This window comes from Camelus bactrianus, chromosome 13 (assembly GCF_048773025.1).
Source record: "Camelus bactrianus isolate YW-2024 breed Bactrian camel chromosome 13, ASM4877302v1, whole genome shotgun sequence".
Taxonomy (NCBI): domain Eukaryota; kingdom Metazoa; phylum Chordata; class Mammalia; order Artiodactyla; family Camelidae; genus Camelus; species Camelus bactrianus.
The window spans coordinates 31,155,415-31,180,854 of NC_133551.1; the positions used below are offsets into that span (position 1 = coordinate 31,155,415).

The 25,440-nt window shown below is 42.5% G+C and overlaps 1 protein-coding gene across 6 annotated transcripts in view; it reads right to left on the reverse strand.

The window, feature by feature from the left end:
• Positions 1-25,440, reverse strand: part of AK4 (adenylate kinase 4) — a 71,188-nt gene that overhangs the window by 43,446 nt on the left and 2,302 nt on the right. The gene's annotated exons all lie outside the window — the stretch shown is intronic.

A 25,440-nucleotide genomic window follows, 5' to 3' on the forward strand; every position in this document is an offset into this window, starting at 1 on the left:
CCTATAACGTGTTGGCAAACTGGATACAGAAGACAGAGCCCAACAAATGTCCACAAAGTTGCAAATCCCCAAGATTTGCAAATCCCCAGCAAATGCCTGGCTCAGTCACCAGAAACAGGTAACTACTTAATGTTCTTTTCATTGTTCAAGCAAGAGAACACTAAGAATGAAAGACCCCCGTAAAAGAGCTTGATTCCCTCCTAAGGCTGCCTAGACTAGGAGAGACCAATGCCCACCCCCAGCATCACCCCTTCTCCAAGGTGTCACTGAGAACTCCAACACACACCAACACACACACACACACATGCACACACCCTATGAGGCATAGTCAAAAATAAACTACAGTTTAATAACTGCAAACTACAAGTTCTTTATCTGCTGCCCCCTACTTGTAAGAATATTCTGGCACTGAAGTAGTTACTTGAAAAAACAATTAAGAAAAACTTTATTCTATAAACTGTCCTTCATATCACTTTGATGAATCTCTTCTAGTAACAAAATAATACATATTTTTTAAAATCTTGGTTAAGAAATAGATATCAAAGTCCCATAGAGGCAGAAATTATGGAAACTCCTAAATTTAAGACATTTGGGCACTTAACTCAGATGTCCAGGACCCATCCTACAACTGGCCTTGCTCAAAGCCAGGCTTTCTTTTCTTTCGCACCAAAAAGGGATTGGTTTTAAATCACTCCCTGACACTGGCTATTGGTAGCTACGAAGAAAACTCTGCACCTAGTGTAATGGTCAAGACCATACACTTCGGAGCCAGACTGCCTGGGTTCAAATCCTGACACTACCACTTAAAGGCTGTAAGATTGTGGGTGCGTTTGTACCTCAGTCTCTTCATCTATAAAATGGAAATACCACGCAGGAGTGTTCTGAAAGTTGCATGTGATTAACATGTTTGTGTAAAGAACTTGGAATGATGCCTCTGTACAAATGTCATTCAAGGACATGGCGATAATAAGTATATGTTCCTATATGCGAAGTGTCGGTCTAAGTGGTTTATACACATGAACCCACTGAATTCTCCTAAATATCTGTGAGACCAGTGCTATTATTTTCCCCATTTCACAAACAAGTAAACCAGAACACAGAGAGGTTAAGTAACTTTCCCAAAGTACTCAGCTGATGAGTGACAGAGCCAGGGCTCAGACTCAAGCAGGTTGGCACCAGAGTCCATCTTCTTAACCACTATTCAAGACTGTCTCTCAATGTCTGTGAGCATTTCCTTGAAGAAAAGCACTCTGAATGTTAGGGTACATTCTTCTAGAATGGTGAAGCAAGTCCCTGTACAAAAGGGACAGAAGCATATATCTCTGTTATATACATATATACATACACACACACAAGAATGGAGATAGTATGCCCTGTGGGGAAACATCTGCTCCTGCTCTGTGTAACCACCTTGCTTCCTTTAGGTGCTGTATCTTCGACTAAATAAATAAACTTACAGCAAGTATTTCTGTGCAGCTGCTTCCTACCAAACTCTTAAGCGCCCTGAAATCCTATACATCCTAACTAGCCAGCCTCCTCCTCTCCGCAAGGTCTTCTCCCTCCTCTGATCCACCCTCCACACAGCTCCCAGAGAGGTTTCAAAAACACAGCTGGCACAAGCTGCTTCCTCCTTGAACAACAGTAATGCTTTCCCTGGCCTGCAGGATGACACGGAAACTCCACAGGATGGCATTCAAGGTCTTTCTGACCTGGCCTGGAACGACTGCTCAAACCTTACCTCCCACGCACTCTGTTCCTTTGCTACCCACCCTTTGACTCGTACACTGTGTCAGGCACAAGTCAGGGGAGACTGGTCTCTTCCCTGAAGCAGCCTACAGACTCATGGAGGAAAGGCGGGACAGGAGGGAGACAGTGCTGACAGAGATGTGCCTGGGATGGGGACACAGGGGTGGACACATCAACCTGACCTCAGGCCCCAGGAAACTTCCTGCCCTGGAGTTGGCCTTTGAAGGGCTTGCAGAAGTTGGCAGGAGAACCCCGCTTCAAGTACCACACATACCAGGCACCTCATAGCCACGCGCTTTCTACTTCCTCAGGGCAGTGGCCCCCTCTTCTGTATTCCACCGGCACTTGGGCCAAAGTTAGCCCATTCGATGCCCCTCGACAAATCAGAAAAAGGACATCCTTCTTTGGAAGATGCCCATTCCTCCAGGCTGACTCCGCTGTTTGCCAGGGAACGGTGCTTGGTAGACAGAACCAAGGCTGGGCTGCCGGACCCACACCCACACCGCAGCCAGGTGCGCCCCCACACCCCATGCAGGTCAGTCTGTAAAACCACACGTGGTTGCTCCTCTACCTACATTTCACCCCTCCTGTCCGATGGGGTTGTTTACAAATCCTCCAAACCAGATTATAATCCCCTTGAGACCAGAGACTAACTTATTTTAACATCAATAAGAGTCACTCTACTTGAGATGAAGAACTACCCTATCTTTAAAATCTCCATCCTCCCCTCCCCAAGGCCCTACAAATTCAATGAACTTTCTTATCACTGCATCCCTTATACATCCACTGTATTGTTCAACAGTCCTCATAACCGTAGTCATGACTCTAAGGCAACTGAGAGTCAGAAAAATCTTCTCAACCACACAGTAAGAATTACGTGCAGCAATGTTTCCTTTAAATGTTATTTCACAGTCTAATTCTTTGTCAAAACTTGAATAAGTGAGCAAAGTAAATTACGGAATTAAGCAAAACATTCTATTATCTGACTAGTCTATACAAATGGACTTTGTGTACTTTTGTCAATGGGTCTCACGATTATTGCTTCAGTCTGTTCAAGATCACCGCCACGGGTTGCATTTGGATCCCCAGTCTGACCTCTTCACAAGAGAGGACCTGTTCCTACAAGTGGATGCTCGCTCCGCCTGAAGCCATGTGCATGAGTCAGCTCCTACGCATTACTGAGATTAAGACTCCAAAATACCTGCTAACAGAAGAAGCAGAAACTTGAGCACAAAGGAAACAACTTACCATTTTCAAACTAACAGGCAGGCACTTGGAAGTCACCCCAGCTGAGAGTTTACATATACTAGGCTACACAGTCAAAAATCGGCTGCCTCTCTTTGAGCTGTCTCTTCTTCTGGGTGTCTGTGTAACACAGATAAATTTTACCCTAACGGTTTCTTAATCCATCACAAAGACGTGAGGGATTGTAAACCATTTCTAAAGAAGTTACCAGAGATAGCTTTGCAACTAATGTGAAATAATGCAAAACTTTGGAACTGTAAAGACTTGAATCCTATTTGTTCTTGGTTCTCTTGGACGTCATCAGACTAGGATCCCCAGAGGATCAAATCACTGACCACGTCTCTCCTGAGGAGCAGTGACTTCACCTGGTGTTCACCTGTCTTCAAAACCTTTCCTCTGCCATTTAGTCTCAGGGTAAAATATTTAGCTCACCATGGGGACAATTATTACTGGTGTTTTAACCAAAGGAAATTGTAGCTAAAATGAGTTGAATCTGTGATCCATATAATCGGTCACTCCCTAGGCCAAAAGAAGGTTAGTATTTAAAAGATTTTTTTCTTTAAATCTAGGTTTGAACCCAAATTTATGAAAATACAAATGTGTATCTCTTTACCACTAATTGTGAGATCAAAATTTAGAAATTGTAATTTGATTTCTTTTTTCTTATTGAGAGCTAACAGATAACGTTATATCAGTTTCAGGCTTACAACTTAACAACTTGATATTGGTCTATATTGTGAAATGCTCACCACAAAAAGTCTCGTTAACATCTGTCATCATACGTAGTTACAATTTTGTTTCTTATGAGAACTTTCAAAATCTCTCTTAGCGACTTTCAAACATGTAACACAGTATTATTACCTATAGTCGCCATGCTGTACGTGACATCCCCATGACTTACTGATTTTATAACTGGAAGTTTGTACCTTTCTTTTAACGCCTTTCACCCATTTTGCCCCACCTCCCAACCTCTGGCAACCACCAATCTGTTCTCTGTATCTATGAGCTCAAGGTGTTTTGTTTAACTTGTTTTTTAGATTCCACATGTAAGTAAGATCATACAGTTGACTCATTTTTAATATCTGCATTTTTATCAAGGGAGAAGAACCTTTTAAAAACACTGGAATGCCTTCCTAATGAGACAAAGATCCAACGTGATACAAGGAATTCCCACCAGGCTGGGAGTCAGGAGTCCTGGTTCTCAGTTTGCCTCCACGTCACTGCCAACAGGACTGACCACATCAATGTCTTCACTTATCATGGCCTCAAGTTTCCTCATCTATGTGAAGGAGTTGGACTCTTGCAATTTCTATCATTTCAGAGGTGGAATTTCAACTCCCTGTACCTGGCTTTGTGGCTTAGAGGACTGGCTTCCCAACATGCCAGGATCCTTTCTGCCACCAACGTTCAACCTCTGAGGTTAGGAGAAGGACTTCAGGAGAGTCTCCTTGCTTTCACGGGCAGCTAAGGCACTGATCATTATACCCATTCTGGATGTGAGGAGTGGAGTCCAGACCTGAACTCAGGCCTGAATCATCTGTTAGTTAGTGTTCTGTCATCCACACCTAGCCTGGAAGACTTCCTGGGAATCAGGGCCAATGCTTTGTTTGGCCTCTTTGCTTTTTTTCCTCTCTAGCCAGACTGGATATTTACATTCACTTAGTCTAATTTTGTACCCTGGGTCCAGAAATGTGTTGGCGGTGGGTGTGTTTCTATAATAGCCAAGATAAAAATATGCGTGGACAAAAGCCATGACTTTGGGTAGGGGAGGGGCGAGCATTACTGAGAAAGAAGGTGATCCAATATCCAAGCACAAAGAATACCCAGCAGGTTCTTTACCCTTAGGCGTTCTCATCCCAGCAGCAGATCAATGATTTGACCCTCGCCATACTGATTCAAAGAACAGTGCAGTCACTTCATTTTAAGGCTTTAAATAAATCATGAAAGAAAAGATGCTGGAATTTCATAAGCCAACAAATTTTGGGATGTCCTACGTCAGAGAGTATTTTCTTGGCCCAGAATAGGAACACATGCATTTATAGGCACACCAGGAACATCTGGCCAAGGACCCCACGCTGCCTTACATAAGCAGCAGAGGAGAAAAAGCAGACAGGAATGAAGGCAACAGAAGCTGGGCAAGGGAACAAATGGGAAAAGGCAAGTAATCCAAAAGGTTTGCCAAGATCATAGATGAGTTTTAGACCCAGAGTGTTTAACCACCTCCTCCAGCTCGCATGCTGCAAGTCTGCCTTGGTATTCACCCTGCCAGGCACTTTCCAGCCCTGAGAAATAGGATCATACTGCAAATCTCACACGCTCTCTAGTTTGGGTTTGTTGTTTTTTTTTTCTGCCCCCTCCTTGTAACCTTATCAAACCCAATTACTAGGCCCATTCAGAGGACAGGGAGGAATTTCACTTTTAAAGCAACATAAAAGGAATTCCTTCCCACTGCAGAAGGCCCGGGTGTGGGCCTGGCTGTGCCAGGCTCCTGGTCGGCTGCCTCTCTGTGCAGATCTTGGCTGCAGGTCAGCAAAGGGAAGCTGCTGTTCCCTCCAGTGCCATCTGCTCAAACAGGATGGACTGCTACTGCTGCCCGTGGGGATTCTCTCCCTCTCTCTCTGCCTCCCTCCCTTGTTCCCTCCCTCCATCAGAGCTTTCTGGCAACACTCTGGTGGAGAGCTACTGCAAGAACACGGAAGATGTGCGTGCTCACCAGCCTCCCAAGGCGGGTAGCAGACAGTCCTGCAGACAAAGGGAAAGGAGGAAAACAGCTGATGCTAACACTCTCTTCTGCCAGGGCTCCCAGTGGGGTCATAAAGTCCACTGAGCAGGCCGACATACAGTCGGTCCCTTAACACCACCAAAGACAACAACAGTAATAATACCAGAGGGCAGCCACCATGAAAGATGGCATGGAGGTTCAGCAGAAAATTAAAAATAGAACTACTGCATGATCCAGCAATTCTACCCTGGGTATTTATCTGACGAAAATGAAAACACCAACTTGAAAAGGTTTGTGTAGCCCCACGCTCACTGCAGTTCAACAGCCAGGATATGGAAACCACCTAAGTGTCCATCAGTGGATGAATGGATACGGAAAACGTGAGACAGACAGACAGACAGACAGACAGACACACACACACACACACACACACACACACACACACACACACAATGGAATATTATTCACCCATAAAAAGAATGAAATCCTGCCTTTTGCAAAAACATGGATGAAACTTAAGGGCATCATGCTAAGTGAAATAAGTCAGACAGAGAGAGACAAATACCACGATTCCTCATATGTGGAATCTAAAAACAGCAACAACAAAGAAAAAACAACCAAGCTCCCAGATACAGGGAACAGACTGGTAGTTGCCAGAGGCAGAGGGTAGGGGATAGGTGAAATGGGTAAAGGGGGCCAAAGGTATAAACTTCTAGTTACATGCCTCAGTTCCCAGGCATGCAATGTAGCGCACGGTAACCACAGTTAAAAGTACTGTACTGCATACTTGAAAGTTGCTAGGAGATAGATTTTAAAAGTTCTCATCATAAGAAAAAGTTTTATAGCTATGGATGGTGACAGATGTTAACTAGACACATTGTGGAGATCATTTCATAACATAAATATCGAATCATTATGCTATACTGGAAACTAATATAATATTGTATGTCAATTATGTCTCAGTAAAAATAAAATAAAAGCAGTTCAATTTATTTAATAAATAGATAAAGTATAATGGGAAGAAAAACACCAGAGGCAACAGTCATTAAACACTTATTAAGTGCTGGACTAGTGGTTGTCAAACTGCTATCAGTATCACTATACTGTTTTTATGAAATTAAAAGGTGTTTTGTACACAGAAAGGGAGAATATTTTAAACTTTTTTAAATGTGTGTTAGTTTTATGTATTTCTATGTATATACTTAACCATAAGGTTAAACTAATTCCTATTGTTAAAAAAAATGATTAAAGATGACAATGTAGGTGATACAAACAAATATTAATAGTTCATGCAACGGACAGTCTCCTTTCGGAGAACTGCGAAATGGGGCAGAAGGCAGGAAGCCCTCAGAGGATCAAGAAGAATAAAGAACAAAGAGACAAAAAGGAAATATCTGATTGGCCGGGCCCACACTGTCAGCCTTGGTTAGGGCGATTAGACTAGAGCCGGCTTGGTGTTAGGGACTGGCTGACTGGATATACGGGGCTTCTGGACTAGCGGAGCATTTACAGGAACACGACAGTTATCTGAGATTCGGTTTGCTGGCGTGGCACTCCAGGCAGGAGTAGTTCCATCTCGGGCCTAGAAGTTTATTTCAACACTATTAAGGGTCACATTAAAAAAATCAAACACTGGGCCAAGCCTTATTCGAACCCCTTACGCGCATTATCTCATCTATTTTTTACAACGCTGAGAGGTAGTACCATTATTATTCTCGGTTTGCAGTTGCAGAAACGAGGAGATACGAGACGCTTGATTGAGCAAATGGCCTGCTGGCTTCCCAGGCAGTATACAACCCCAGAGCCTGCACCTCACACGCCTCACAGCGCTGGCTCCCCAGGCCCGGCCCCCACGCCTTCCTCCTCTTCCTCAAGCAGTCAGTCTCTCGGCCCCAGTTCCTCCCACAGTGGAACCCTTTGTTCAGCCATCTGCCCTCTCCCCAGCTGACAAGACCCCAAGGACAGGTTCAGCTGAGTGACTTAAACTAAGCAAGCGTCAGGGAGAAAAGGATTCCCTCAATAAGTTTTAAGTTTAATAAGGAAACAAAAATGAGATTTATAAAAAAGAAGAAAGTAAAGCAAAATAAAATGTGGCAAGAGAAAAAAAAAAAACAAAACAAAACACTGACACCTGAGGGTCTGTCCTGGGCAAAGGGAAACTAAGTCTTAATGAGACTCCACTCTTTCTTAGAAGTACCTGAGGGGAGGGAAATAAGAAACTTTCACCTAAAATTTTATCAGGTTTAAAAAACACACACACCAAAGTTTTAAAGCAACTGTCTATGCTTTGTTCCGGGTCCTTTGTTGAGGGGAAGCAATTTAATGAGTTTTTGGATCAGCAAATGTAGGACTAGGACTTATTTGGGGGGTTGACGGTGAAGGGGTAAACTCTTCTGGATAAGGAAGTAGTAGGTTTTGGAGGATTAAAAGCTGAGAGATAGAGAAAGCAATTCTCTGGAAAGGGACAGAGCAAGAAGGTAGGTTGAACTCTAAGCTGGGGGAGTGGCAGGCAGGGACAGCGGGGTGTGTGGTACAGCCAAGGTTTGAGGACAATGGCATCTAATATGCCACGTCAAGATGCTGCTCATGCCAGACTAATCTTCATCACCCCCAGATCTTCAATACAATCACCTTAAATTAGGCAGAAAGAAATAAAAGCAACGTCCTACATGAGGCGAAGGAAGGGAAGGCAGAAAAGGGCAGCTCTTACAAGACTGAAAAGCAGACGTGGAGAATTCCAGGGAAGCAAGCAATCCGAGAAAGAGGTGATGTGGGAGAGTGGTTAGTAGGGCAGCCAGTGAAACGCTGTGTACCCACTAAGCAGGTGGGGGAACCTGAGTCTTCCTAATTCAGCAGATCATGCTGGATGGCCAGCCAGGCACCACAGACTGCTCCCCAGTGTCACCAGTCACCCCACCTCTAAGACAACACGTCTATTCCTGAGCACAAGCACTCCCATTGTAATGACTCAGCACTAACGCCCAGGATCTGTGGTTTGCAAATCTCTTTAAAATGCAGTCCAAGCTGGCCCAGAAGCAGAAGTTAACGAGGAGGAAGAGAAGAAAGCGTTGGATTTCATCCTGCCACTCTGGACGTCTTATCTCACTAACTAATCTAAAGATGAGCTGGTACATTATTATCCAACAGGAAACATTAAACTCTGCTCATTAAACCGAGGATCACTTTCACACTAGGACAATGCATTCCCACAGTTGTCTCTATTCCAGTATGAGTTCCTAGACATCTGAGGACGTGGCCCTCGTAAATCAAACTGCCGCTGCTGTCCTGGTCCCCGGATTTCAACCTCAAAGCTTATTCTATACCCAAGCTTCTACATCTGCCACTAGATACTGCTATTCCAAACAGCATATCCACGAAATCGAATGCTCCACCAGACAGACTAATTTTAGACTCCATTTAAACTCTCACACTTTCTCCACCTGCCAAATGAAAGGAGGAAAACAAAGCAGATGTACATAGTTCAGCAGCTGCCACAGCTGTTCTCCAAAAACTGGTACCAAGAAGGTGACATACGTTCCTTTGAGACAAGAATTTCTCATCCTCCCTCCACTTTTTTTTTTTTAATCCTAAGCCAGAAAAGATACCTGGAGTCTTTAAAAGTGACCAAGCTCATGCAGTGAAGCCACCTCACCACTGCAAGGCGGCAACGTCTGGCAGCAGCAGACAAAATAAAGTTATGTTTTAAACACATTCCACTTTATAACTGAATTCCACTCCTTGGAATCTAAAACAAAAATGATTAAATCTTCAGGTGAATTTAAACCTGATCAAAACCAACAATAACTGCTATGGTTAATTATTAGTTTATTCAGCTTTATGTCGTTTATGCAAAGCATCAACAGCATCCAGTTTATGTGACCTTTTAAGAGCAACTATTTCTCTTACTTCGTGTGGAAAGCAACAGTGGATAAATCTGCATCAAAAAGGAAAAAGAAAGGAAGGAAGGAAGAAAGGAAAGAAAGAAAGAGAAAGAAAGAGAGAAAGAAAGAAAGAAAAGAAAGAAAGAAAGGAAGGAAGGAAGGAAGAAAGGAAGGAAGGAAGGAAGGAAGGAAGGAAGGAAGGAAGGAAGGAAGGAAGGAAGGAAGGAAGGAAAGCCAAGCCATTGCAATAGGGTGATGCCCTAACAGAGCTGCCTTGCCTGTAACACCTGGACCGTCAAAGACAAAGCTCTAAAACATTGATTCTGACAGTTTGGGGAAGTTTTCGGGGTTTTTTTGTTTGTTTTTGGGGTTTTTTTGTCTTTCACTGGTCACTAACTATGAAACAGATTTCTAAGACATGTTTATAATCAAGCCTGTATAAAGGCAAACTGGAGCAGAACCAGAGTTACAGAAAGATTCTATCACCATAATTTAACTTTGAGAAGCACCACCTCCCACTCCCCACCAGGTTCCTGGCTTCTGTCACTTAGAAAATCTCACGCCTGTGCCAAGTGACTAACAGTAGTTCCAGCTCCAGCTCGGCCACCATCTGCGATGTCCTTCACAATCCCAACCATCCAGGAGAAGCGATTTTACAGTGTCGTGGTTTGGCTAGATTCCTCTAGACATAAGCTCAGTGCATGCATTTTTTTTTCTTATTCTCTGGGGTGTGAACTTCAGCAATGTTTGAAAAATGACATTTCAAAACCTAACATTGACCTTGATGATGAGATTTGGACTGGCACTCTGACACAACCTAAGAGAAATATCTCTGCTAGGGAAAGAAATCCTTCCACGAGGCTCTTAAAATGGATTTCCTCCACAAAACTACCATCCTTGCAGTAACTACAAACAACAAACCCCAACACACAACACGCTGGCCTGCAACCAGAGGGAGGGAAGTGTGGAGCTCTTGGGGTAAAAATTGGAGAAGACACACGGAAAAAAAAACTCTAGTAATCAAGATAAATAATATTTTAATCTAATGTTTTCAAGTATCAAAATTAAGGCCAAAATATTCATGATGCAAAACTATGAAAATTTTACATAAAGATGGGCTCCAACCCTGCACTTGTACAATTCACTCCCACACATCTCACCCCAATCTCAGTCCTGTCAAATCTAGTCTCTATCTGAAATGTCAGTATTTTGTTCATTTTACTGCATTGAACTACGATTTATCTTGGTTATTGATTTTTTTGGCAACCCTTTAAATTTTTCACTCAAGGAGAATGCCTGGCTCCTCTCACCCTAGCCTCAGCCCTGCCAACACATATTAACTTAATACACACAAGGAAACCCTATGAGGTAGCTCTACCATTACTCTCATTTATAAATGAGTAAACACAAAAAGGTTAGCTACACTGCCCAGGTTTGTACAGCTAGGGTGGCCAAGTCAGATTCCAAACCCAGCTATACTTAGAGACCTTTGCACTGCTAAAGTATTCAGCATAAGTCTCTATAGTCTTGGGGTTTAAAAATAATATGTGAAAAGCAATCTAAATAAACTATAATTAATGACAATTTGGGCAAATGTAGTCCTGAGCTGTTCATCGCCAATCCATGTCCTACAACATTTAGGCTAAGGGATAATTTCACCCAACTCTTGGAATCTTTCTAATTTGTCCCTTTCTAATTTGTAATTCTTTGGCTATTTTAACCCTCAGAGTGAGCCAAGGAGGAGAGATCTCTGGACCCTCACTCAAAGGACAGGACTTCAGAGCTGAGTAGTCTGGAGTAGCTGATATTGGGACAGGAGGGAAGAGGGCAGGACACAGACATTCAAGGAATGATACAGCGATTAACACCAAAATGACGGAAGATTCAACTCCCAGTAGGCCCAGAGGATCAAGATGGCGGGAGACTGGACTTCCAGTAGACCTTGAGCTTCATTATTCGTTCAGAGTAATCTATCAGCATAATAAATAACATGCCCACAGGCGCCATGACAGTTTCAAGGCTACCATAAAAGGTTGAAGAGTGGGCGGCAGCCCAATTCCTGGGAATCCCAGCCCCTTCCCCAGAGTAGTTGGAATGGTCCTCCCACTTGTTGGCATGTGAAGTTACAGAACCTGTAAATACTGGAGATACCACACCTCTTGGCCCTCTCCCACTCACTTGTCTTCGGAGACAGCCAACACTCTGGTCTATGGAGTGCATATCTACTTTTACTTTAACCTGAGCACCCAACACCCACACCTTTCTCTTGCCTTCTGAAACAGCCTACACTCTGTGTAATATGTATCTTTAAATAAATCTATCTTTACTCAACTGTGGCTCGCTCTTGAATTCTTTCCTGTGCGAAGCCAAGGACCTTGGCGGGGCACGGCCCAGGGACTCAACCGAGACCTGGGACATGCCCCTCCTCATGTCCCACATTCATTTTTCTTTTTTTCCTTTATCAGTATCTGTGCTTAGGTCTGAGACGACCCTGGTATATACTCTCAAATACTGTTAGCTTTATGAGGCTACCTGAGCTACAGTGTGCATGGCAGGACAACGTTCAGAAATACTCTCAAACCATGTGTTCATTTAGAGAGCAGATTATAGAAGTAAATCCATGACAGCTGTAAGCAGAGAGGTTAGGGGACCCCAGGAGAAAGAGGACCAGGAATGGCTTTCTTGACATGAGAGCGCATTCTGGCCAAGGCCACTTTGCGGTCCAAGCCTGGCCACAGTGCTTGCTCTCGAACAGGTCTTAGTAATCAATGATCTTAAGGGAATAAAGGAATGCGGGGACAGAGAAAAGGCAGTCAAACACTAGTGAGAATGCAGAGTCCTTGTTCCTCCTCAAGTGATATACATAATAACTTACCTTTGAGTTCTGCCGGAACTAAGGCCCCCACCCAGGTGGAGGATGGAGTGATGAAGTTGACCTTCTTGACTTCAATTAACTAAGGCTTGGGACTCTGTCAACCTTTGCCCCAGTTCTGTGCTGAATTCTCCTCTGCTCAAGCCTCTTCATGAATATGCATGTACCCCTAGCTTAAAAACCTCCCCAATTTTGCTGTGGGGAGACATTGCTTTGGGAAAGATCCCCGGTGTTCTTCTCCTTACTTGCTGCAAGTCATAATAAATCCTTTCTTCTCCCAGTCTTTGGCTTGATTGTGTCTTTTGACTTGACACCCACCAAGAGAGGAAGCCAGGTTTCAGTAACATAGCTACAAGGATCCTGCCACATTTAGCCAGTTGTCAATGGGGATGGTCATAGTGAAACCAGGCTGCAAAAGAATCTAGAAATGATACCATTGGAAGAAGGGCCAGGGGAACTAGGGTTATTTTTCTTAGGGGGTAAAAAAGACAAATTAAGTCAGGGAAGTGGTGCCTAGCAACTATTTTCAATTATCTGAAGAGCTAGGGGATTTGATTTATGTGACACTAAAAGACTGAAGTTGGATAAGTGGATGACAGTTTATGGATGACAGTTTCAAGGAGCTGGCTTTCATCTCAGTATAAGGGGGAAAAGATCTGCCAACAATTCGACCTGTCCAGCAGTGAAAGAGCCTGCCTCCCGAGGAGGCAAGTGGCTGTCAGCTGCCGTAGAAGGGATCTAGCACAGAATGGCCCCTTGGACAGAAGGACTTAAAGTCCCTTCCAATTTTAGGATGTTAAGAAATGAAACAAATAATTAAATTTAACGCAGTCCTTGTTATGCATAATGTTTCATTCCTAAGAAACCTGGAAAACTAAAACAAAACTAGGAGCTCAGTGAAATGGAGGTCCTGCATTTTCATCTTATTCCAAGCTATAGTCTTGATTTTTAAAAAACTAAGCCACTGAAGTATTGCAAGTTCAAAGTTAATCTCCCTCTTGGAAAAGCTCAATTATGTCCTGAGATGGTATTTACAGTTACCATTTAAGAAAACTGGGAAACTATACTCATACACGCAATCGATATTTTCTAGCTCTCCTGCAAACTACCTTGGCTGCTTTTATCAAGATCTATAGGGGTCGTGTACAAGAAAAACTACAGAAGCAGTTGAGTTAGAATTTAGGAAAACAAAGCAAAAGTTGGATCCGCTATACCAGGAGTCCAGTACATTAAAAAGACCTTGAGAAAATCTATCCAATCAGACAGAGAGGTATAGTTAGAAAACTGTCTATCTTAATGATGACACAATTTTAAAAACGCCATTTTACTTAAGGGAGTCTTCCAAAAGAGGCACACACGTAACTTTAGCGTAAATATTTTTGTTTGGACAAGAACAGAAGCAAGACAAATTCAAAGGAAAATGGAAGGATGATACAATTAACAGAGTTTTAAAACAGCAAATGCTGATAGCCTCTGCTGAGTGGCTGAGTTGTACACACACACACCCCCATACACACCTACCCACATATATTGCCTAAACCCCTCTGGATTGTGCTAGCGACTCCATTCAAAGCACCATGTTCACTGAGGAAGATTTTAAATGAAATCAAAGCATATGACTCCAGGGAAGAAGGGAACAAACCACAGAGAGAAACCTCTTATTTACTGGACATTTTACATAAATGACCCCATCTGACCCTCCCAATTGCCCTGTGAGGTAGGGACTGTTACAAAGGAGGAAATCAAGTTAATGCCCTCACAGTTCACAAAGCTAGAAAGAGGTTGGGCCTGAGGAATGCATGACTTCCAAACTGCAACTCTATTTCCTCTATGCCATACAGCCAACTCCCCTGCCAACCACCTGCTGTGCCAAAGGCCAGGGATCCTTCCCCTGGAACTTCCACTAGCTGTGTTAAACTATCCTCCCCACCCCTGGACTGCCCATCAGTGTTAAATGGGACTACTTTTCCTCCAATCGCTGAAGTTCCACTCTTCAAAGGGCTGCAGTGGGACCTGCCCTTACCCACCATTCCCATACACAGACGGTCACATCAGGTACTGCCATCACCTCCTCAGCTTCTCCCAAACCCCTTTTTCCATTACTTTTACCCTTTACCTGACCCAAACCGTTAGCTGTGCTCCACCTCCTCTCCGCTCCAGTCCACTCCATACTTGGCCATGAAAAACAACAATCATGCCGCTAAAGGAGGTTGAGGAAGGCATTGACTCCTCATAGCCTTCCTATTTATAAACTCGGTCTGGAACTACATAAGCCCCGGGACATCACCAGCCTCATTGCCTATAATTCCTCCAACTCTAGGTGTCAATCAAAATATCCTTAATTTTAACCACCTACTCCCGGACGTGATTCTTTGGTCAAAAATATCCTGTTTGTTGGGCCAACTGATGTCCTTCAAAGTCCAAGACCCCCATTCCTGGGCTCTCAGATATCTGCCAATGATTCTTCAAAAGATAGGTGTGTTCTTTGCTGGGCGTGTTTCCCCTACCAACAGCCCTAGGTAATGCTCAGGCTGGTTTGTTTCAGCCCACCTTATCAGAGTCCTAAATCCCACTGCCCTTCACGGACCCTAAAGTTCTTACCTCACCTGCAACCAATCAGAGACTGTGCACAAGCCAGTCAGGCACCTTGTGACCCGATCTCATAAAACACCCCAACACCTGGCCCTCGGTGCTGGAGCAGGCACCCCTCACCTGTGTGGCCTGCTGTTGCCTATAGCAGCGTGACTATTGAACTTTTCCCTTGTTCTTCACCCCGGTGCTCACACAGGCACCTCTCGTCTGTGTAGCCCGCTGCTGTCTGCGACAGCGCACCCAATAAACTCCTTTCTATTCTTACACTTAATCTCTAGTAAATTCTTTCACCAACCCGCACATCACTGGCTCACTGACCAGCTGCCCCATTGGGTGTCTCACAACACTGCTTCCATTTTCCATCTTCCAGTACCTTACCCGCCCACCAAGACCAAGCTCTGATGCCATCTCTCCCATCGCTTCTGGTTACTCTGTCATCTGTAAGTGTGACAAACAGCTATTAAACACTGACTGTATGTTAGACACTGGAGATACAAAAATGAACTCTCCTTACTATTCTAATAAAACATTTTTCATTCCTTAGTATTCCATAGTATTCAGTATAACCTGCCTGATAAAACAATGACTTGGCTATATGTATTACCTTAAGAATTCTTTAAAGGTAAAGACCGTCTTACTCCCATCTACAGGACGCTATTGGAATACACTGATTTACTGAGTGCTTACTGAAGTTTAAAGTTTACTCATTTGCCTGTGGATCCTGTAACGACCTCCTAAACTGTTCTCTATAGTTTCACTCTAGAACCTTCCAATCCAGTTTCCAAATAGCCTAAGAGAGCTATTAAAAAATGTGAATCAGATCATCAGTTTCATATTTTAAAACAATGGCTTCACCTTAGATTGGGCAATGGTTTCTTAGCTACAACACCAAAAGCTCAAGTGAAAAAAAAAAAAAAATCTGGACTTCATCAAAATTAAAACCTTCCAAGGACACCATTAAGAAAGTAAAAAAATCCACAGAATGAGAGAAAATATATGCAAACAACATCCAATAGGAGACTTGTAGCCAAAATATATAAAGAACTCAACAATAAAGGACAAATGAGCCAATCTTAAAACTGGAAAAACGATTTAAATAGACAATTGTCCAGAGAAGATATACAAATGGTCAAAAGCACATGAAAAGATGTTCAACATCTTTAGTCCTTAGGGAAATACAAATCAAAACCACAAAGAGAGACCACCTCACACACACTAGGGTGGCTGAAATAAAAACGAAAAAGACAATAACAAGTGTTGACAAGGATTAAAGACATTGGAAACCTCATTGATTGCCAGAGGGAATGTAAAATGGTGCCGCTTTAGAAAACATTTTGGCAGTTCCTTAAAATTAAAGTGTTACCATATAACTCATAACTCAGTAATTCCAATTCTAGGTATACACCCTTATGTCCACACAAAAAAAAAGTGTATACTGATGTTTAAAGCAGGAAACCCAGGTGTCCATCGACTACTGAATGAACAAACAAAATGTAGTATAGCCATGCAATAGAATATTATCTGGCAATAAAAAGGAATGAAGTACTGATACATATTACAACATAGTTGAATTCTGAAAACATGCTAAGTGGAAGAAGCCAGCTACAAAAAAAAAGAGAGATATATTTTATTAACCCATTTATATAAAACATCCAGAAGATTGCAAATTCATACAAACAAGGTAGATTACTTATTGCCATGGGCTGGAGGGGAGAAGAGGGAATGACTGCTAATGAGTCAGGATTTCTTTCTGGGATAATGAAAATTCTCCAAAATTAGATAGTGGCAATGGTACCAAACCCAAGTTCACATGCCCAACGCACAGTGATGTCAAACAATCGTAAACGTCTTGAGTTTGGAGCAGAGAACGGTTTATTGCAGGGCCAAGCAAGGAGTAAGAGAGGCTTGTGCTCAAAAAGCCCAAACGCCCCGATGGTTTGAGGGGAGAAGTTTTTACAGGCAAAATTTGGGGAGGGGGGGGCTGCAGGATGTGTGACTTCCTTTTGATTGGTTGGTGGTGAGGTATCTCAGCTTCCAGGAAGGTTGTGCTCGGCCTGAAGTTACCAGCCTCCACTTGAGTGGGGGCCCTGGTTCCCGCAGAAGAACTCAAAGGTATTGTTATGTATATTCCTCAGGAGGAACCCAGACCCTGCCCCAGGGCCGCGCTACTGTTTGACCATTCCTCCCTTCTTTTCTGCATTTTCTCTGATAAGCAACTGTTTGAATCTGCCCTTTGGTACTCAGGGAAGGTCTAGGAGGCTGAAGCCTTTTACCTACAATCAAGAAATGGGGTTCATGGAAAGGATTTGTAATAGAGGCGAGGGTCCTGCTTTGTTTCAGCGATGGGTATAAAATACACTAAAAACCACCGATTTATATGCTTTAAAAGGGTAAATTTTATTATATGCAAGTTATCTCAGTAAAGCTGTTATACATAAAAAGTAAACAAAAATAACTACAACCAAAAAAAAAAAAAAAAACCCAAAACCCATCACTTAATATCCAGGTATAATGAAGCCCAAACTCCCAGCCATGCCAAAGGACCCCATGCCCACCTTTCCAGCCTCCTCTTCTGCCCTCTCCTCCTCACTCATGGTGCTCCTGAGACACCGGCCTCCTCTCCTCTCCACTTATGGAAGTTCACTCCTACATTAGTCTTGCCACATGCTCTTCCCTCTGCCCCCAAATCCTCACGCACCTGGCTTCTACACTCATTCAGGGCTCAGCTTGAACATCACCTCCTCAGAGAGGCCCCCTCACTTTCTAAAGCGGTCTTCCCAGTCACTCTGTCATCGTGCTATTTCTTCATCGTACTTACATAAGGTACACAGTGTACAAAGTTATCTTGATTATTTTTCCCTTTTTTTTATAGTATGCCTCCCCTGCTGCCACAAATAGGCTATCAAAACAGTCATTGAACTGAACTGGCACTAATGAACTTACTATTCAGATGGTGAGAGACTGTAACTGAGGTTATAAAATAGATCGTCTTACAGGGAGGTGACAATGCGTGCCGTGTTAGAGACACTGATGGGTATAAGAGAAATTTCAGATTAGAAAATGACATGTAGCTGCCACAGCTGTGGAAAATTGTCATGGAAATGATGAGACTGAAAATAGACTCTGAGAGATGAACAGGAGTGTGAAAGGGCATCACGGGAGAAAAGCACCTCTGCGTAACGCCCTCTCCCACCTTGTCCATGACCTCAACACTTCATGCTCACCATACACCCCACCAGGGCCCACGGGAATGTACTGTGGAAACTTGGACTTGAATCCTGGACCGTAAATGCCTCGAGGGCACTCATGCATGCCTCCCCATACCTAATACAGGCATAGAAACATCTGTCAAATGACTCATGAAAAATCAAGTTCAGGTATTATTCCAGAAGTCTTATCACATTATGATGAAAAGCAGTTTCTGTCTCCTCACAATTACACATGGTTTCTATTTTAGACCTTTTTTGGGTCCTTTTTGTGGGAGAAAAGAGAAAGTCGGTGTTTCCTTTTTTACATTTGTTTTTTAATGTTTTAGGAACAGAATGGCAACAACAACAAACCACATCTCTCTAGCCAACCCTTAAAACGTCTGCTGAATCTCAGTGTACCTGTGAGAACTAAGCTGCAAATATTCCCTGCCATTCATGCCCCCGTGTGGCATTTTTAAGACATTAAGTGGACAGTCACTAGTTACTGGAGTACCCACACAGCAGCACGATATAATGAATCCCAGCCATGCAGTCTCAAGAGTGAATGCTGGCTTCTCTATTTACCTGTTTGACCTAAGATAAATAACTCAACCTCTCTGAGGCCATTTCTTTATTTGTAAAATGAAGAATTACAATTGCTCTGTAGATCTGCATGTGGACTAGAGAATGCTCATACAACAGCCAGCGCAGGGCTGGCACACGCTTGACCCTCTGCACATGTTAGTTATAATGACCAAGTCACAGGAATTACAAAGTGCCAGGGTCACAGGTTACTGGTCAGTAAGAAAGTGCTGAAGAACAGAAAACAGTTGATTTCTAGCTTCTTGGGAATTTGATGAGCAGGAATGACTTTGCATTATTTCAATACTATCAGTCTCTCTGGCTAAGGAAGGGAGGCGTGCTACTGGACCTGCCATTTAACCAGGACAAGAACTCTTGAAACTTGGAGGTGAGACTGTTAAAATGTAACATTGGCCATCTAATTGGACTTGATGAAGCTGTACAAATGAGACCTTTTGTACTGTGTCTTAAAGGCCAACCAGAACTAAAAATATCAAATGGTGGAGGGGAAAAAGGCAGAGTAATCTGTAGCCTCTACCACCTGCTCATGCTTTAAAACAACAAACAAACAAACAAAAACCTAGTTTGCTAAAAGACAATACATGGTTGATATATCTGACCCATTGTGAAAGCATACGCTCCAGAATTTTACAACAAAAATGTAATTTCCAAGTCCTTAGACAGTCTCACAATATGACCCACATAGAGCAGACTAGCATAATATAATACCACTTAGTGATTTACCTGGTAGGTTTTAAAGGAAACAGGCCCTTCATAATGGGTGAATTTGTGGCTATTAGCCTAGTACCTGATTTACTAGTTTCATGATCAGCCGTCATCACGGGAGTTTCAGGAAGTCTGAAGCAGAAGATTAAGTTTCATGGCATCGTGTGTGTGTGTGTGTGTGTGTGTGTGTGTGTGTGTGTGTGTGTGTGTGTGTCGTCGAGGTAAGCACAAGTAATGGAAACTGGAAAAGGTGATACGGAGCAGGCATAATAACCCTTTCCTTTGATAGCACGTGTAATTAAGAGATGAGTGAGGTCTAAAGTGATAATATACAAGGTGCGATCAAGTCACAAAAGCAGTGATCTCTGTGGACCACAACCAAGCTCCAGAAGAGGAGTTCCAAGTATGTTGTGGCAACAACCACTTCTGCTCACCTCATTTGTAGCTGGGCTCATTTGTCAAAACTCGGCTCAGGAATCTCCTCTAAAAAGTCTCGCCTAATCCTCCTAAATGCTGAGTAGGCCAGCTCTTCCCTGTGTCCCCAGGACCCACCTCTTGCAGGCTTTCATGACTTCATGCTTGTTTGCCTGACTGCCTCTCCCAATTAACTTGGCAGCTCCTTCAGGGAACAGACTTTTCTCACCTCTTTGCATCCCACAAGCCAATACTGAGTGGCACTTACACATTTGTTGAAAATGTTTACAGGACATTCAGCATCACATGCTTTGTATATCAAAAGACTGTAAGTAACCTAAACTCCCAACAGCAGGGGACTGGTTAAACCGGCCATTCTCCAAGTGTGGTCCGAGGATCCCTGAGGGCCCAAGGCATCCTTCCAGAGGTCTGAGTTCCCCCTTTCTCTAACTACATATCTGGGTGAAACCAGATATGCTTCCAATTCTTTAACTAAAACAACATAGCACACCAACTGAATGAAGAACCAGATGTAAGAACCTAGCTGTCTTCTGTTAAGCCAAACATTAATGAGATTTGCAAATATGCAAAAACAACCCAGATACTTCCCACTGGAGTTTGTTCTGGAAAAGTTGCATTTTTATAGAAATACGTTAACATGTAATGGGCGTATTATTGTTATTTTTAATGAATTAGTAAATATTTTTAAGTTTTCTGTTTAATTTCTAACAGTATCTATATCTGTATATATAATAATACATATAAGTATTTATAGGTAGAACCCTTATAAACAAAGTCTCTTTGGGGTTCTCAATGATTTTCAAATGTGTTAAAAAAATGTGTTTTGGTCCTGAGACCAAAACATCTGAGAATGGATAGAAAAGAAACAACGGCACAGCTGTACATTAAAAAAAAATGCAGATTTTTTTAAAAAGAATATTGTAGATTGACATATGCTAGTTGAAATCAATGTCCAAGCTATACTGCTAAGTTTTAAAAAAAGAAGTGCAAAATAAAATATACATTTGTACATAAAAAAAAGAGGCACCACTATACATACATATATGAGATATGTGTATGCACAAATTCTTTAGATGAAAAAGTATCTGTATGGAACGTAACTGGGAAACAGAAGTCAGGGATGGGAGATTTTCCCCTCCATTCCTAGTGTACTATTTGAAAGTTTTACTATCTGCATGTATTACCTTTTCAAAAAATCAAGAGTGAAATAAAAATTATATTGAAATAGTACAAAAGCATTAAACTCACATTAAAGAACAGACTGTTAATGACACTGAAAAATAATGACACATAGTGAAATAAAACAAGCAATTTTCAAAAGAGTAATACATAATATATTCTTGAAAAACAGTCGAGAAGATACACTGCATATAAAAATATTAACAGTATTTTTTTTCCTTCCAGTTAGTGGGATTACCAGGTTTTGCTCCTTTATCTTTCTTGGCTTTCTAACTTTTGTTAACTTACACATACTATTTTTATAATCAGAAAAACAAGGAAAGAGTTTAAATACATAGGCACAAATATGTGTGTATCTCTGTCTATACTTGAATAATATATTTAGTAAGCCAGAAAGTACATCAGTAAAGTAGCACCTATTAGCTACTTTTACACCAAGACCTTGACTGGATGTTTGTAAATTTAAAACTCCCCTGTTACCCTGTGGTTTTAAAACTATTCTGGTCCAGTCATTTTATTCCTAGTAACCTATGCCAAGGTTTATCTGCCCAATGGTTTATACAATGATGTTCATAAGAGCATCATTAAACAGCAAAAAAATCAAATGTTCCACAATACATTGGTTAGGCACATTCTAGTTCAATCTAAAGGCACATTCAACCCAGAGGCTCAGGCCAGAATCCTAGGACTCATGGTAGACTGCGTTCTCTCCGTCACCTCTCACGGCCACTTCATTCTGTCCGGTCAGCTCTGCCTTCATACACATCCTGAAGCCCTTCATTCCTCTCCTCCTTCACCACCACCACCTAGTCCAATGGTCCACTCTCCTCGTCCACCTGGCCTCCCTGGTACGACCGTTGTCACTTCACACAGCATCCTAAAGGTCAATTTTTAGAAAGTCAATCCATTCACGTCGCTATCCTATTTAAAACCTTTCAATAGCTTTTCAGTGCCAAAGTCCAGTCTTTCCCAGGACCCTCAAGGCTCTACCTGCTCACCTTTCTCACCTGATCTCCTCCACATCCCCCTTGCTCATCAGGCTCCAAACATACTGCCTTTCTTGCTGTTCCTTGAACAAAGTATGCTCATTTTCACCTTAGGGCCTCTGTACTTGCTGTTCCTTCTCCCTGGAACACTCTGCTCCTAGATCATCAGGTGTTCATCCCGTGGTTCCTCACCTCCCAGATAGGCATCCTTAATCACACAACTAGGATAGCCACCTTAGACCTCATCACCAACCCATCACCATTTCATCTCCTTCATCACATGCACCTTTACCAAACACTATGCTGTTTATTCCCTGTCCCCTCCTCACCTTGCTGTGGACTCTCACCTCTAAGAACTAAGGGATATCAGAGTACTCAAAAGGTACTCGAAAAGTATCTGCTGAATGAATGCATTATTACATAGAAATTTTAAATGTGTTTGAAGAAGCTTTAAGAACACAGGAAAATGCTCACAATACATGTCTAAGTGAAAGGGGGAGCAGTTATCAACCAATACGATGCCAAGTTAGTTTGTTGGAGGTAGAGGGGAAAACACACAGAAAAGAAAAAAATAACTTCTGTTAGAATTTAAGTGTCAGAGTGGAATTGTGGGTAATTTTTACCTGCCTTTTTAATGTCTTCCACAGCTTCCCATTTTCCAAATTTTCTACAAGGCGTGACTTTGATTAGAAAAAGCTACTTTTAAAAAAAAATGACTACACTAGAAGAATGCTCAGATTCAGCTGTGCATGTGGCAAAGGCATTCTTACCATCAGGGGACACCTTATTCAAGTCACAAATAGTTCTCTTCAAGTACGCGTGAAAGCCCTCAGACAAAGAAACCAGAAAAAATAGGGGGAGGATGTGGAGAGGACTTGTGCACCAGAGAGATTCCACCAAAATGGCCAGACCCTTGACGTGGGCTGCATCCCAAGTCTCCCTAAGCTAGGGGGAAAAAAATGGAATACAGCATATTCTAGAAATCCCAGGATAAGCCAAGAGTTTATATGGTCTACAAAGAGGTGAACTATTTATTTGGTTTAGATACACTGTTGAATATTAGTCTCTCTAATATTCTTCTCTGTCCTATAATTCTCAGAAGTTTTCATTCTTACATAAGAAAAAACACATTTATACTTAATGAGAATTAAAAAAAAAAAAAAAACCTGAACCCTCTGAACTAGGTCATCTTTTCAAAGAAGAGAGGCTCAGCCCATAGTCTAATTTGAAATGCTGGCCCCATCTGCAAACCTCAGCAAGAGCTGCAGTTAATATTAATTAAAAGAAACAGGTTTGCTCTTGAACATCTTTTCTCTCAATCAAGTCCAGGATGCTTCCAAATGGAAACTTGCCAATTTTCCTGCACTCGATCCAGAACAGAATGTGATTTTTTAAAATTCCACTATTTGGCCAATCATTAAAACAGAATTCTCACACATTCAGAGGGAGGTTTCAGTCACCCATCACTCAACAAAAGAAACTATCACTAAATATAAGTTTTAATGGGACTCACTATTGAATGCCAGCCTTGTGTGTGTGCACATGCACATGTATGCAAACACTACACACATAGAGAGAAAAAAGCTAATATTCTTTATGACAGAGTGTAGGACCCGGCTTCTAGCAACCTATCAGAACCCTCTCTTCTATTCATACAATGTACTAAAGAAAATGTGAGCCTAAGACTTGGGGGTGGGTCTTCAAGTAAGTTATTTGGCAAGTCCCAGCTTGCACGGCTCTGGGCAGACCAGGCAGAGCCAATGGTTAACATCAGTCACGAGGCTAACCTCAGATCCATAGTAAATAGAAACTTTTACCATAAATCAGAGCTAATTAAACAAAATGAACTTGATCGCCAGAGGCTGTTTGACTTCTACTGGGAAAGATGTAGAGAGAACCAGTGACCCATGCCTTCATCACAGACTTGTTAAACTCCTTTTATGCATTAGGTACTTCGTCAGTTCACTGCCCTTTAAGTCTATCAGAGAGAACTGGAATGTGGTGAAGGTGGAAGAAATACTGCTATAGCCCCCCAGCACCCAGAACACTGACATGCAGCAGGCACTCAGTAAGTATCTACCGGATGACGCAGAAGACATTTTCTGCACCGTATCATAACTGTATGTGACAGCAACAGAATCAACAAGCTATGTGCAGAGGAAAGAGACAAATTCTGCCCAGACTGGTGAGGGAAGACTTCACCTAAGCAATGAGCAGCCCTTCCAGAGAGGAGCAGCTTTTCAGCAGGCAGTGGCTGCAGGAAAGCCATGTGGACAGGAGCATGCCCCATTCCAGGCTGGAGCAGATGGCCTGAGCTTCTTTCCAATTCAAATTCCTACCAAGGTTTTCTTTCCTGGGGTTTTGCTGGGCTTCATCACCTCTTTCAATCCTTCAGCTATGACGGGGTACATACAGAGGGGTCGCTGAACTCCTCTACCGGGAAACTGGCTAAAAGCAAACAGCAGGTAACAGGAAAATAAACACTGCGGAATGCTTTCTTATTTAACAGGCAGTGAGCCTGTAAGACTCTTAGACCTTCTGAGAGAGAAAAATAATCCAAGATCACCCTCCAAGTCCACTAGAAACAGGCCACTTTCAAAACAAATCATTGTCCTTTATTTTTTTTCTTCTTTCCCTGATAAAGTTTTTTATATTGGTTCATGCAAAAACTACTTGATTCCCAAAAGGAAAAGAAAGATAATTTAAACATTTCATAGTCACCCTGAGAGAAAAGTGGCGGGGGGGGCAGGGGGGAAGCATTTGAAAGAGAATGGAAACTAAAATTCATAACAAAGGAGAGTTAAAATGAAAAAAATAAGGGAAAACAGCAAGTGGAAAGTTTTCAAAACTTCTAAGAAAGTACAGATGGCTACTTCCCATCACATTCTCTTTAAAAATGGAAAGAGCCACTAATCCAGTCCCAGGATGGACAGTGTGAAGACCTTCATGCCAGGAGGAAACAAGTTACTATGTCAGATATAGAGAACTGGGGGAAATGGGCTCAATCCCACTCCAGCAGTTGCCTCCCCAGACTCTGCCTCCATCTTCCTACCCTGGAGAAGCCACACCTGCCCACAACACCCTTGGGTTGAGAGCCAGCCTTCCCCCTCATGCAGTTCTCCGCCTCTATCCCCAAACTGCATTCCAAACACTGAAGGAATAAAATGCATTTGAATGTGGTATTAAAATTAAAATAGACCCAATTATGGTAACAATACTCGAAAGAGAAAATTCAAGATGCAATCTAGTACGCAGAACTCAGCCCCTGGAGAGATGGGGGGTGGGG